General features: G+C 29.9%; 1 long non-coding RNA gene and 1 pseudogene across 1 annotated transcript; both read right to left on the bottom strand.

Annotated features, from left to right (window-relative positions):
- Positions 1–9,159: 9,159 nt before the first annotated feature.
- LOC149559808 (protein PAM71, chloroplastic pseudogene) lies at positions 9,160–11,908 on the bottom strand (annotated as a pseudogene).
- Positions 11,909–15,196: 3,288 nt separating this feature from the next.
- LOC149559807 (uncharacterized) lies at positions 15,197–15,812 on the bottom strand. Its single transcript, XR_016363310.1, has 2 exons — positions 15,610–15,812; positions 15,197–15,499 (listed from the first exon to the last, which is right to left on the bottom strand). It is a non-coding gene; the product is annotated as an uncharacterized LOC149559807 (long non-coding RNA).
- Positions 15,813–16,005: the final 193 nt, after the last annotated feature.

Below are 16,005 nucleotides of genomic sequence, written 5' to 3'. Positions count from 1 at the left end.
ATATGGAAGATATAGACATATAAAGAAGATAATAAGAGAAAGGTAGAAAGTGATATAGACAGAAATGAGTAGAAAGGGGGGGATATATAGTGATAGCGATGGATATAGAGAAAACAAGAGAAAGATAGAGATGAAGATTGAGGAAGAAAAATGGAGATGTGAAGATTTAAAAGTATAGGGAGTGGATGATGGGAAGAGTGGATGGATAGAGAGAGGGAGATGTTTCTTTATATGGAGGAGGAGAAGAAGATAGAGATAAACATGAATATAGAGTGTGAGGTTGGGAGAAAAATAGATAAGAGATAGATTAAGATGCAAATATAAAAAGATATCTAGGGAGATATAGAGGGTGACATAGATAGGGAGAAATAAAAAGGAAGGGATTTTAAAAGGTAAGATATATTGATAAAGAGATAAGGATATATAGAGAGGAAGAGAGGAAGAGACATCCAAAGGAAGGAATATTTAAATGATATACTTGGAGAAAAATAGAGATTTACATTTTTTTTCATAGAGGGCATATACAAAACTTTCAACTTCTTTGAAGCCAATCAACAAAATATATATATATTTAATTGGAACCCAAAGAAATCCCAATGGGAGCACTTTCCATAGAATTTGAATCAAGGAACAACAACCCATAATTTACCCACAACCATAGCTTGGTTAATGATACTTGACACTTTAATTTAGCATGTATCTAGAGTTGGTGATGGACCTACATGGTGATAGTGTATTCACCATTACAACCTCCCTATAGTTAACCTCCATATCATCACTGCCAATGTCTACATTATTGTAGGTGGTCAAGAAACAATTCTATAAGGAAAATTATTAGGAGGAAAAAGTAGTTGAAATGCAGTCAACACCAATACCCTCTCCACACAAGATGAAATGCTACAAGCGGTATTGCAAAAGTCTGTTGCTATTGATAGCATTTCAAAGCCTTCATTGGAGCTTTTGTTGTCTACTTCATTGTGATTCAAAAAAGACAAACTTTCCTTGTTTGTAAGGCACCATATATTCATACATTAGATATATAAATTATTTTTGTGTACTTATGAATCCATTTCTTTTTATAAGACATTTACCACAACTACATATCAAAATTATAAAGAATGTCATTATGCTAACAAATTTGAGTTTGCACAATGATCAAAGAAAAATTCCTATTCCTAAGAAAAAATTTGTATAAGTGGTGTAAATTCACTCCCTTGTAATGACATCATTAGTAAAGATCAAAAGAATGATCATTAATGCACCAAATGGGTCCACTACCAAAACCTTTCCTTTCATCATTTTTCAAATTGAATAGGTTTTGGATATTCTTGTACACAATCACTTCTGGATTTACAATAAAGATCATCAAATTGTGTGTCCTATTCATCAGACCAATAGGTTGAACCAAAAATGGGTAGTAGGGATATATCCTATAATCATCTACTATGCTTAAATAAATATGAATGATCGATATGAAAAATTAGGCTTTTAGTGTAACAAGTATATAAATCAAATAAACTAGCAATTGCACTTATGTGTGGAATAGGTATGCCAGTGAGGTGTGGAAGTTCAATAGGGGAAATGTTACTTTTTTTGTTTACCTTAATGAAGTACACATAAATAAGTGATGTGTTGTAAAATACATTGTTGAACTCTCTCTCTCTCTCTCTCTCTCTCTCCATATATATATATATATATATATATATATATATATATATATATATATATATATATATATATATATATATATATATAGATAGATATACATATATATATATACATATATATACATATATATATATACATATATATACATATATATATATACATATATATACATATATATATATATACATATATATACATATATATATATATACATATATATACATATATATATATATATACATATATATACATATATATATATATATACATATATATACATATATATATATACATATATATACATATATACATATATATATATACATATATATACATATATATACATATATATATATACATATATCTATATCTATATATATATATGTATATATATATATATATATATATATATATATATATATATATATATATATATATATATATCTTCTCTCTTTATCTATTCCTTTGAAGTTAGAGATCAATAATTAATGGTCCACAATTATTAATATCTATGGACAACCACTGAGACTTCTACCACCATTTATTATTTCTTCCTATCCCCACCATTTGCACAATCAAAAAGAAAAATTACTTCAGTGCTATAATTTTTTTCTTAGAAATTTCTTTTTGTCCCTTTTACCAAATTGTGTTTACTTTACTGTGTGTTTTCCAAATTTTATTGCGCTTTATTCCAACCTCCAATTTAGCCATACTTGACAAGTCAAATTTATTAATTTGCATGTGGAAAAAGAAATACAATTAGATAGATTATAATATGGTATTAAATACAATTTAAAAATATTTTAAATTATATATCTCTTTCCATCTTTATCACTCTCTTCCTTTCTATCAATATCTCCTTACCTCTTTCTCTTTCTTTCCACTATATCTACCTATTTCTATTACTATATCTTCCTCTAGATTTAATTATGTATACTTTATTTGAAACTAACTATTTATAAATTCCATAAACGAATCACCTCATAAATATTATTAAAAACATTCTTTCTTTCATTATTCTTAAATCTCAATTAAAATTTATTAGCAATACTTCAAGCTCAAAGCCTCAACTCATCTCCCATCATAAAAAATGTGATATACAAAACTTCAATTAAAATTTTGATCCAAAATATATTTGGATAAAAGGCATTTTTTTAGGAAATACAAATAGGCATAGTTGATAGAGTGACACATCATCTATCATACGACTGGCATGAATGAATGAATGCTTTGTAATGATGTCTAGAGCAGTCTAAGAGACCAAAGAACAACTGCACTAGATAATTTTTGAATTCCTTTCTATTTATAATCTTTTGATATGGATCTTAACCAAAAAACCAGTTTTCTATTTTATCTTGTCCCCTTCAAATAAACTAAGCATGTTGTCTGCCTTCAAGATGCAATCATAGAGAGATTGGATGTTGTAGTATGCCACACATTCTGAGAGAAAATGTCATTATGTTTCAACCACTCCAAAAATGTCATTGCAAATGAGAATGTGATGCTCTCCACTTCTGACACATTCTAATCTCGACTGCAATCACTCAATTCTTGCAAAGAAGCATTGGAATTTATAAATAATCAAAAAACAATGTTACATGTCACCAGTTCTAGAGGGCCAAACCACAGGTTAACTTTGGCTTAGGAGGAAGATATAACATTGGCATTAACAACATCATTGTTAGTTGGCCTCTCTATCCAATGGGTACGTAAGAGGTGTACAATTTAATTATGGAAAATATTGGCTATTCTTTTTGTTTCATGTTTAATGAAATACACAAGGACAAATGATAGACTATAGAATAAGATAGAACTTTCATAAGCCCATTGCTTTACTACGTTAATAATTTCATTATAGAAACTTTTAATTTTGACAAATATACAACTATTAATAGCTATTGGAGCATTTGTACTACTCCTTCTTATCAAATTTTGCTAATGACAGTTCATGTGTAATGTAACTCCGAGCTCAATAACATGCATCATAATTACCTTTTGGTTTTTAATTTGAATGAAAGTTGATTGTGTTTTGTCCACTAAACCAATTCATTGCTAAATTTGATCACATGAAGCCCTAATTCTAGGGACAAGCTAATCTGAATTCAGTTATTTGGTACTGGCTAATCTCCAAACAAAATGCACTAAAGACAAAATATAGTCAAACTTTTTTTCATAGTGGATTTTTTTTTGTTTTTGACTACAAACTATACAGATCATGAAGATAAAATGTTGAAATTTTCAAAAAAAATCATGATATTTTTTATTTTTTGAAATTTGGTCAATTACACAGTCCTTAACAAATACATATGAGAATTCTAGGTTTAAGGTCACTTCATTTGGTCAAATTCTTGCACTGGACAAAATCATGACCATAAGACCATGATGTGACATTATGACATGATTTCCATTCTGATGCACATGAGGGGAGATTTGAAGATGTCTATGGGGCTCACATTCACTGCACTGGGATTCTTTGTTTTATTCTTCCAAGGCTAGTGAAACCTTCATTGGTAAGACATTCTGACCATGAAAGGCTATGATCTCATGGCTTCCATGGCTTCTTCTATTTTTCTCTTTACCAAGTACCATCAAACTCGCTATTACAACTTGGACAAGGAACTCCCACCTATTTTCAACACACCCCCCCCTACCAGTCATTCTGGTTCGTCCTTGCTGAACAGGTCTATGAGGTACTTGTCACTACTACAGAGAGGGGGGGTTTAAGACAATATTTGAGACAGTTTTTTAGTCAATTGTCTTCATTTGAAATGATATAAAACTTTGTATATTATCTTAAATGTTGTCTTTAAGGGGGTGTCTTAAATTAGTGTCTTTATAAGACAATATAAAATACTAGTATTATTGTCTCTTAGAGACAATTTAATTTTTTCTCTATAGAGACTATCTATAATGGAAAATATATTGTCTCTCTTTAATCCCATTTATTAAACAAACACTAAATACCATTAGGTAATATATGTTAGGACATGATGGAATCAAACCACCATCCTTCTACTTATAAAGTAGGTTCTCTTCATTGAGCGAACACCCTTTCAAGAATTCAAAATAATTAATCTTTTCTTTTGCAGGGACAAAGATAAAGAATTTAGCAATATCTCTTTTGATAAGATATGAATAATGAAGAATCCTTTGAAGTGAATTTTTTTCCTACAAAATAGAATTAAACTTATTAAACTTAGATAATACTTCTAATTTACATACAAAATATTATAAATATCATACCTTGTGTTCATGACTAGTTGCTAATATGTCCCCTCAATATAATATATGTTGTCTAAGGCCTTGTGATCCATAATGCAAAGAAAATTTTAGGTCTTCCTTTGAAGATTCCTTTTTAAATTGGTGGACCTACATAAACAGATATAACATAGAGATGGTAAAAGTGGGCAATAGTGTTCTGTAAGGAAAGAGAAGCTACAACCACAACATTGCAATCAGTGGATCAAAGGAAGAAAGGTGTGTTGCAACTAGTATCTTGTGTGGTGCATCTCTTGTTTAAAGATAGAACTTCCAAGTGTTTAATATTGTAAAAATAAAAACCCATATTCAAGTTAGACATTCATTTTATCACCTAGGAAAATAAATAGTACATATAAACAAGCTTGTTAAGAAAATATTAATCTATGTGAATATTTGTTCAATTGAAATTTGTCTGACATTTTAATATTTGTATGGAACATTTTATTTCACATTTTGAAGCAACATGTCTAGAAAATATTTTATTTGTTTAAAGTTGTAAATAGTTTTTCTATCAAGATTCTTACTATTCATCCTATCATAGGAGCACACAATTCACTTGGTACTGAAGTTGCTTTTACTTGCACCTCCTCTAGATTATTGTGGCTGTAGGAGTCATTTGGTAGATTATGCACCAAATTTAGTCCTCATACAGTGTGATTGCACTCTATTTGGATCTCCAAGCTTTCCATCAAACTTCTTTTTTGATAAATATGGCAACACAAAGAAAGACACTATTGTCACATAGACATAGTGTAGAAAACCATCAAATACTTTTAGGAACTACATAGGCATGCAATTTTGAGACTATTGATTTCTTTGGGAATTGGAGATCATGATTAAAATGTTCTAAATTTATGAATTTTGTATCATTGCATGTCTTAGTATTACACCATTATTATCATTAAAATGTTCTATGGGGTCCAACCAAGGACAAAACCATGCTCAAGAGAGAGTAAAACCATATTTTATTATGAGTAGAAAATAATGCTTTTGAATTCAAAACAAAATTAAAAGGATGTAAGAAATAGGACTTACCTCATCTTCCCTCAAAGTATTGTCCAAAATAAACAATGTAGAAGAAGTCATAGCATAGATTAGATGCCACTATTGAATTAGGCCACCAAAGACCTACCTGTCACATTCACTTATTTTTTTTTGTTTACCAAATAGAATTACAATTTTGTTAATGCAAATTTGAAGTTGAGAAATTAAAGATAGCTGAAAATTAGAGGATAGAAACAACTAATTATGTTAAAACACTTTAAAACAACCATATCTAAAAGACTGTGTATGATAAACACTTGACAATATAACTCTGATTATTTAAATTCAAGACCTTATTTAACATGAAAGTGAGAAAACTTATAAATGGGTACCTTAACAAATTGTTACCCAATTTTCAATTCATTCCTTTTTGCTTTAGGTTTGAGTCAAGTCAAGCATGTCAATATCTTGAGTCTGAGTCTAGAATGCCCATGGGATGACCTCTCTCCTCATCATTCCTTTGAGCTAACCTAATGTCGAAAATCATGTGAGCAATGCACTAATCAAAAGGCTAGGTGATTAGGTTTTGGAGGGTTTGTTTATGCATTCCTTTGATGAGAAGAAGGTTTGGATATTTTACTGATCCATCATTCGCTATTCTTAGTCATGTCGGAGGCAAAGATTGACATTGTGTTATAGTTTTCATGGAGTACATCACAAATGATCGAGTTTAGAATCTAGAACATGCAATTTGTGCTGCAGAAAGTAGTCAAACCCCTTTATTATCAAAATGTAAAGGTAAGCGAATGTACATTTTCGATTCAGTGCATGAATGCTTCACATGTGATCTTAGTAAGTTGAATGGACTAGTGAAAGGTCAATCAATAGAAAAATTGTACACCATTGGTCAGTTGAAAAGTCAACTATTCTTAGAAGAAGATCCCTAGCCATTAGATGAAGAGGAAATCAACAATGTTTGCAATTTCATGAGTGGTTAGTCATAACCTAATGTTAACATTGTGAAAGAGTGAAATCAAGTATGCCTAGCTTTGCAAGGGTCAAAGATAAATAATGAGTTAACATTGTGAATTAGTGAAAAGCCATTCATCATAAGCTTGTAGGTAGGTTACGTTAATCACAAGTCAAGGCTGCAAAGCAACAAAAATAGAAGAATCGCATGGTTGCGGGTGGTTAGAAGTAACCCAAATTAAAGATAGTGACAAAGAGAAAGTGTATAAATTGCATCATCATAGGGTTAAATTTAGCGATTAAGATAAACAATCATTGCAAGTTCACAAGTGATTAAAGATAACTAAGGGTTAACATGGTGCAACTATAAAAGCCATTGATGGCAAGGTCGTAGGTAGGTTAAGTTAATCACAAATGGTTAAGGCCTAAGCATGTCGCATGTTCGTAGGCTATTAAGGATAACCTAAAATTAAGGTTGTGATAGCGCAAGAGATGGTAGCAGCTAAGGTGAATTTTTTTGCAAAGTTGATAGCTAAGAAGCATTCAAAACATTTTAAGTTGTGACCCGGTGAAAGAATTAATAGTTAAACCTTTAAAAAAATAGTCGCATTGTCATGGGTAGTTAGGTAGTTAAAGGTTTTAGGTTGTGAAACTATGAAAAGTAACCCAGAGCATTCAAATATTGAACAGTCACATGGTCGCTAGTGGTTAGAGGTAACCCAAAGTTAGCACGATGAAGTAGCAAAAGCTAGTGATTGCATGGTCACAAGGGTTAAAGATAAATCATGAATTAAAGCAGTGAAGTTGCAAAAAGATTAAAGATCACATATTTGCAAAGTGTTAATGATAACCTAGGGTTGAAGCTGTGAAGGAGAGATAATTGGTGTTCACATTTTCACAAGGGGTTAAATGAAACCTTGAGTTAACTTAGTGAAATAGAAAAAATTGATTGAGTGCATCGTCACATCGGAAGAAGATATCAAATAAATAATAAGAAGCCACAAGAAAAAATAAAGAGCATGATTATGTTTTAATCCTGATTGTTAATTTGACATCAATCGCTAGAATTCAAACTTGCAATGATCATTGGATTTCAAATTATATGAATATGGCACCAACAACAAAATATGAAGAAAATGAAGATTTTCATAGGGTTCCTGAAGCAGTATGAAGATAAACAGTCATCATATGTTTCAAAAGTGTTGTGAAGTTAAGTTCATCGATGGAAAGATGCCATGTGCCCATACCATGCTACAGATTAGATATTTTTATGTTTTATTCCTATTCTTTTTTTTATTATGTGATTGTTGCTCTGCCAGAATGGAGGGATGACAAAAAATGATAAATGTAATCTCTTTTAATAATAAACAGGTCAGCAAACTTGATGGTGAATTAGCTCTATAATTCCATTTACCTAATTTATTTTTCATGTTTTCTTGCCCATAGCTTAGTTCTGCATTGAGAGTTGAAGGACAATTGCATGTGATTCTATGATCACCTTGTGGATTCCATTTCACCATGGTATTTATAGTATAAGTAATTCCATTTACTTTTTAACATATGGTTTTTCTTCTCCTCTTGTTTATTTCATGGTGTGTTAGAAGTAGTTTCATTGAGAATTGAAGAATAAATGTGGTTGAATCTATTAGTAATTTGTTGGATTCCATTTCATCAAAGCCTAATAGTTAAAGCAATTTCATTTTCCCTCATGTGAATCTCTTCTTCCTTTCCTCTTTTGCATTTAGATAATTAATCTGCATTTAGAATAGGAGTAAGAGTTAGAAAATCTTAGGATAACCTACTATAGTCATTCCATTGGGTGTGATAGGTTGACCCAATCCATTTTTGCCTAAATTGTTTGTATCTACAAACAATTTGGTTAGCCTTTACTACTCTTAGGTTAAGAGCTTATTATGTCAAACTTATGATCTAAGAAAGACATATTCATTGCACATCATTGCAAATCCTAAGGAAGTTATACCTTGTAATTCAAAGGGTGGTGATAGAATAGATACACTGACCCATTTGTTGGTGACATCCTTTTGTTTCTCTAAAACATTGGGCATTAAAAGAGTTGGATTATAAAATCTAATAGGAGAACAAACTGTTAACCAACACACATACCAAAGCTTCTTATTTTTTTCTTAAGTCAAAATTGGAAGATTGAAATTAAGATACATAAATTTCTAGCAAAGTGCCAAACTAGAAAAAGAATAATGATGTACATCCACTCTCAAAGAGGATTTAAAATAAACAATTATCTAACTTTTTCATTCCTTAAAATTGCATATCTACATAAAACTTTACAACAATTTCAATTAAGGTAATTTTCGCAAACACTAGAAACAAAACTGCTCCAATGTATGTAATTACCTTCTTTGATACATATCATGCTAATAAAGAGCCTCACAAAACAACTATGAAGGTAGCAACACAATTTCTTGCTATAGCACCTCCAACAACTCCCAGTGGGGAAGACACATCTATAAGAGAAATTATAGAAAAATGATTTGTCACCCCATTTTGTAACAAACAAAAGAGAAAAGTGTTGATGAATGTATTAGCTTCTAGAAGAATCCCAACCCCACCTCCAGAAACTCCAAAATTGCTAGCTTTTCTTCTTCTTTTTCATCATTTGATTTGGACTAATCACCTAAACGAGACTCCAATAAAGTTGCCACTCCAAAATACACCAAAAACCCAACAACAACTAGATCATCAAGTGGCAACTCTATTTGACCAAGTTTTATTAGCACAATAGCATCAACATAATGAAATGTATGCCCAATAAAGACAAAGGGGTAAAAGCACAAACCTGTGTCACCTTTTATAAAGGAGAAGTGATATCAGAATTTAAAGTCTTCAACTTTAACGAGATAAAAGTGGCGTTTGTGCTTAGAATTTGAAGATGATGTAAACTAATGAAATGTGTAAAATTGGATGAAGTTTATGTCTATAACTTTTTTTTTTTAAATTGAGTGAAAATTTTATTTATTTTTGAATTTTTAAAGTGTATTTTTTAATTTTTTAAAAATACTAAAAATATAGAGTTTTTTTCCTGTCAAACAAATATATGCAAATGTTCATATTTTGGTTTGATTTTGGAATATGTTAGAGTTAACATGTATACCTAGTGCACTGAAAAAGAAAAATTGAAATTCGGCTAATATTTTTGAAGTTATAACTGGTCAAAGTCAAAGTTATCAGAAATAGACAGTTTTTTTCTCCCGTCAAACTTTTTCCATCAAATCTACATTTTTTTTTTTTTAATTATATATTCTTGAAGAAGACTCTCTCCTCTAGTGCACTATAAAAAAAAAATTTAAAAATTTAACATGATTTACTATTTTTTTCTTATTTTTGATTAGACATCTTCCTGAATCTTAAGATACCTACTTGTAATATTTTTAAATTATAACTGATTATTCATAATCAAAACTTTAAAAAAATTATGCAATCATAATCATGACTCCGAGAACTACAAAAGTATATTTTTAGTTTTAAAAAATACTTCAATTTAGTAGGTCAAATTGGCCTTCAAAGTGAGATGTTTACAGAAGTTCTGATTTTTGCTTGTTTGGCTACCACACAGACTGTTATGGCTGAAACTGTTTCGGTCGTAACTGTTTCGACTGAAATAGTTCCGGCCAAAACCCCCAGTCGGCTTGAGAAACCGCTAGCGGTTAGTGTGACTTTTTGATATAAAAAAATATTGTTTTATCTTTTTTTAAAAATTAAATATACAGGGACAGCGAAAATTGGAAGAAGATTTGCAAAAAACAATTAATTTTGAAGCAATTTTCAACAACTATTTTGCAGATTTAATCAATATTGCAAAGGATCAAATATTTTGAAGGTTCTTTTTTTCTCTTCTAATTATTTTTATTTTTATGTATTATATATTGAACCATTAGCTGATATTTAGTGAAATCTTTTTTTTTTCTATAGATTGAATTATTCAATGGGTAGTAAAAGGAAAAGATCAAGGAAATATGATAGAAAAAGAGATGACAAAATGAAAGGCCATACAAAACATGCTCAAAACCAACCTACTAAAATTCCTAAACATGATGAGATTCATGAAGAAAATGAAAGTAATGAAGAGGAAGAAATTGGCAGTTCTATTGATAGAGACAAATTAGAAAGCATAAAAAATTTGATGGATTTGGATGAAGAACTACTTTTTAACCAAATTCCATCTAAAGATATGATAAATGATAACACTATCAAAAAGCATTTTCAGAACATGTGGGATGAATATTTCAAGGATAAAAGTATATTTGGACAGGCACAATTATTTGTCAAGTTATTTAGGAGAAGAGATATGAGACCTGTCTTAGAGTTGTTGGGTGTTGATAACAGGAAAAGCCATGCTCATAATATTAATAAAACAATAGTTGAAAATTTTCAAAATGCTTATAACAAAATTCACAACACAACTTGAGGAGGTGATTTGAGTAATGCACGTAGAGCATTGATGACTACTATATCTAGTAGAAAATTGACACATAGAAAATAGGTACGTGCAATTTCTGATGTACTACATATATCTAGAAGAATTGTCCAGAGATACATCAAGAGGAGAAATATGCTAGATGATAACACTGAGAATAATTGGGTGAATATTTGTATAGTTCCTCGAAAGACAAGATTTTTGAAGAAGTAAAAAGACAAGTTATTGAATTTTGGACCACACATTCTTGTGTTTCTTCCAACAGGCGTGATATTATACAAATTAAAGATCAAGAAACAGGGGCCAAAATTTAACATCCAAAATATTTCATAGATATAACTCAAAGTGAACTTTTTGAAGCATTCAAACAAGAATTTTCAAATGTCAAAATATGTCAGAGAATGTTTGAGAGTTTACGTCCTTCCTTTGTATGCATAAATAAGATGCGAGAAACTTGTTGTTGTAGAAATCATGTTGAATTTGGTCTACACTTGCAATCATTTAAAAAATTTATGGAAATACTTGATCCTAATTTGGTCATCCCTAGCTTACAACATAATTTGTGAGGTCCATATTATGTGGTAAATTAGAAGATTCAGATGAATTCAAAGTGCAATGCATCAAAAATCAGTGTGAAGTTTGTGCAGATTTACACAAATTTTCTCAAATTATGTAAGTTGAGAATATTAATGAATCCACACCAGTTTCATGGATGAGATATGAATATGAGACATACCAAAATAATAGAGGGGATGAATCCAGAAAAATTGTATGGAAGGAGAGTGAATTGCATTATGATGAGTTCATGGCCAAGTTTCGTCCATTGATATATCCACATATCCAACATTGTCATGGTGCATGATGGAAAGCTAAACAGTTTCGTGATTTCAAAAATTGTTTTCCACCTGGTTGTATACTTTCAATTGTAGATTTTTCTGAGAATTATACATTTGCACCTCATACAGAGCTCCAAAGCCAATATTATCATTCTAAACAAGTTGCAATATTTGTGCAAGTGACCTATAGACATGCACAATTTGAGGTGGATCAAATAGAAAGATTGGATGAAAATGAACGCATCATCATCAAAGAGGTTCATTTCTATATTAGTGATGATAAAGTTCATGACAAGAGTTATGTGGCTCATTGTTTTGCAATTTTCTTTGAAGATCTCAGAAATCATGGAATAAATGTTTCAGAGCACTAGATTTGGTCTGATGGATGTGCAGGTTAGTATACACGAAATAGTTACACATTTATTTAACTTTATTTTAACTTGTGTTTATTTGGACATGTCTATTTCTTTTTAATATATGTACTTGGATAATTGTGGATACTTATCATGTTTCACGTTCACAGGACAATTCAAATCTGCAAAAGCATTTAATTGGTTAGCAATGCAACATGCTCGAACCAATGTTAAGTTTTTATGGAATTTCTTTGAAAGTGGACATGGAAAAGGGGAGCATGATGGAGCAGGAGCATGTATAAAATGTGCACTTCAACAACATGAACTTGCAGGTAAATATATGCATTTTTTAAATGTACATGTTTAATACTCTAATAACATATATTTTAAATTTTATATATACATGCATATTTTATGTACATACAGGGAATAGGATAGAGAGCGCAAATCAAATTGTTGAATGGTGCAAAGTTCATTTTGCTACTTGAGATACTGAATACAATAAGCATTACTTTTGGGAGGTGAAAGGTGAACTAACTTATATTTATTTTTTAATGTCTTTTTCAAATCAAGTTGAGTTTTTAATTAAATATTTATTTTGAAATATGAAAATTAGTTTTTGTATTTGTAACAGATATAGATTGATCTAATCCTTAAAATTGTCAAATGACTCCTGGAATTAGAAGTTTACATCAAGTGATGACTACAGGAAACCATAAACCTCCAGTACTTAAAGTAAGAGAGAAAACATGTTTTTGTGATGACTGCATTAAGGACAATGTAGTGAGTGCATGTGAAAATATTGAGAATGGATATGTTTCACATTGGGATTTGAAGGAGATAGTTAGAAAGCCTCCTTTTGAAGATGTTGACATTGACATTGACATTCATGATCCTGTATATTCAGCTGATTATGAGCGCATTTCTAATTTAGTTGTGGCAGGTTTGTGTGCATATATACATATATATAAATTAATATACATGTATATTTGTTTTAAAATTAATTTATATTTCTCTTTTTATATACATGCAGGAGATATTTTTGCAGTTCAAGCCTTACCAAATAATGCAAAAAATGTGGACTATTATCTTTTAAGACGCACAAAAGCAAAACACAAGTTGCTAGAAGGAACTATAGATGCTGATCAATAGCCATATCCAATTGGATCAGTTGTTATTGAAGGAACATATTATCAACAAACAAGGGTAATTGGTAGTGGTATTGAATTTATTGAATACAAGCCTGGAGAAAAGGTTTTACACTACAGTAACCATGTTATAGCAACCAAATTACAATTTGAAGTAGTACAAAGAAAAGGACGTCGTGGAAATCAAAAGTGGAAATTTCCTATTGAAGAACATGAAAAACTTCTAGAGATAATAAAAAGTAGAGAGGATCCTAACAACACATTGTTTGTGGAGCTCTAGTTTACCTATGTACTTATTGTGGAGCTCTAATTGAGTTATGCCTGTATAGCTCTTATACTTTCATATTTAATATTGATAGGATATTTGTTTTATAAATTTTTGTACATTGGATCATTTATCTTGCATATGCAAAATTAGACATGTATTGTTATTTTTATTTAAATTCGACATGGATATCTCATTTAAGACCAAGTCTCTTAGGACCTCCCCTTAAGACAACCTTTTTAGTATTTGTATGTATTTGTATGTACATATAATCTTTATATGTTCTTATATGATACATTCTTTATGTTTGTATATAATTGTTATGTTCTTACATGTATATGTTATATGAACTATGTTACATATTACATGTACATTATATTTTATTAATTAAATGTTGTTAATTATAGCTAATTAAGAATGTATGTCATTAAATACAGTTAATTAAGTCATTAAATAGAGTTAATTATTAAGACATTAAATATAATTAGATTAAATATAGTTAATTTAAAGGTTATATATAGTTAATTAAGGCATGCCATTAAATAGAGTTAATTAATTAAGGCATGTCATTAAATAGAGTTAATTAAGTCATTAAATAGAGTTAATTATTAAGACATTAAATATAATTAGATTAAATATAGTTAGTTATAGTTAATTAGGTTAAATATAGTTAATTATAGTTAATTAAGGCATGTCATTAAATAGAGTTAATTAGTAAGACATTAAATATAATTAGATTAAATATAGTTAATAGGATTAAATATAGTTAGTTATAGTTAATTAGGTTAAATATAGTTAATTGTAGTTAATTAAGGCATGTCATTAAATATAGTTAATACATGATCTACATTAAATATAATTAGACTAAATATAGTTAATTATACAGTTAATTAAGACATGTCACTAAATATATGTTATATTGTTTTGTACATCGACCATTAAAATTATATAGTTAATTACACTTAGATTAAGGCATTAAGATGAATAACTATACATATACATGTAAACTTGAATATTGAAAATATGAATAACATATAGAAACATGTGCATAACACATACATAAGTTACATAAAAGATGAAGACATCAAAAGATCAATAAAATAGACGTCTACATTAAAAGATCAATAACATACATGTGCATATATCTGCAGAATATAATGTACCCATATTAAATGTATAAAAATAGATCATGTAGATCAAATGTTTGGAAATAACATATATAAAACATCAAAATCTCCATATAAACATGTATCTGGAAATAACATATAAAACATCATTTAGTGTCCATGATATAAACACGTATCTAGAAATAACATATAAAACATCAAAGTGTCCATATAAACCATGTATCTGAAAATAACATATAAGACATCAAAGTGTCTGGATATAAAATGTATGCATATGGAAATAACATATAAAACATCAAACTGTCCATATAAATATGTATCTAGACATAACATGTGTGTAATAAAATAAAAGGCCACATATGATCTACTCAGCTACATCCCCCCTCCTGATCCTGGGCCTTGTCCCCAAAAGGGTCTATCAGCTGCATCTGAACCCTGTGTCAAATGATAACAAGTGAACCATTTAATTATGTGTACAAAAAAATTATATCAAGATCTACATGTATATAAATCAAATATATATATATATATAAATTGTAACATACCTGGGACTCACGACGTGTAGGATCTGTCAGTGTCTGCAGATCAGCAAAACATAACATACTATCACTCAAACCCTATAACACATACACAAACACACACATATACATTAATTTAAACATATAGACATATTATTTACTATAATAAAAATAAATCTAAACATATAGAGATATTTACCGTAGCATTATGTAATGCTCTGCCGATCTGACTGATATCTGAATCATGTAATGAAAAAATAGTATTAGCATCCAAGTCAATAGTGCGGCCCTGATCTGAAAGCATGGAAGTAAATAGTCCAGGCTGTATGGTGCCACTAAGATCTTGAGTAGGGAGGGATTTTGTAGGGTCCTGAGTAGCTGGGGCTGGTGTTGTAGCCTGGGCCTGTGTAACAGTAGGAGTAG

The sequence above is a fragment of the Cupressus sempervirens genome, chromosome 4, assembly GCF_028749045.1.
Source record: "Cupressus sempervirens isolate cs-2001-9-10 chromosome 4, ASM2874904v1, whole genome shotgun sequence".
In the NCBI taxonomy this organism is placed as follows: domain Eukaryota; kingdom Viridiplantae; phylum Streptophyta; class Pinopsida; order Cupressales; family Cupressaceae; genus Cupressus; species Cupressus sempervirens.
The sequence above is the reverse complement of the archived record's forward strand: the minus strand, read 5'-3'. Positions and strand labels throughout refer to the sequence as shown.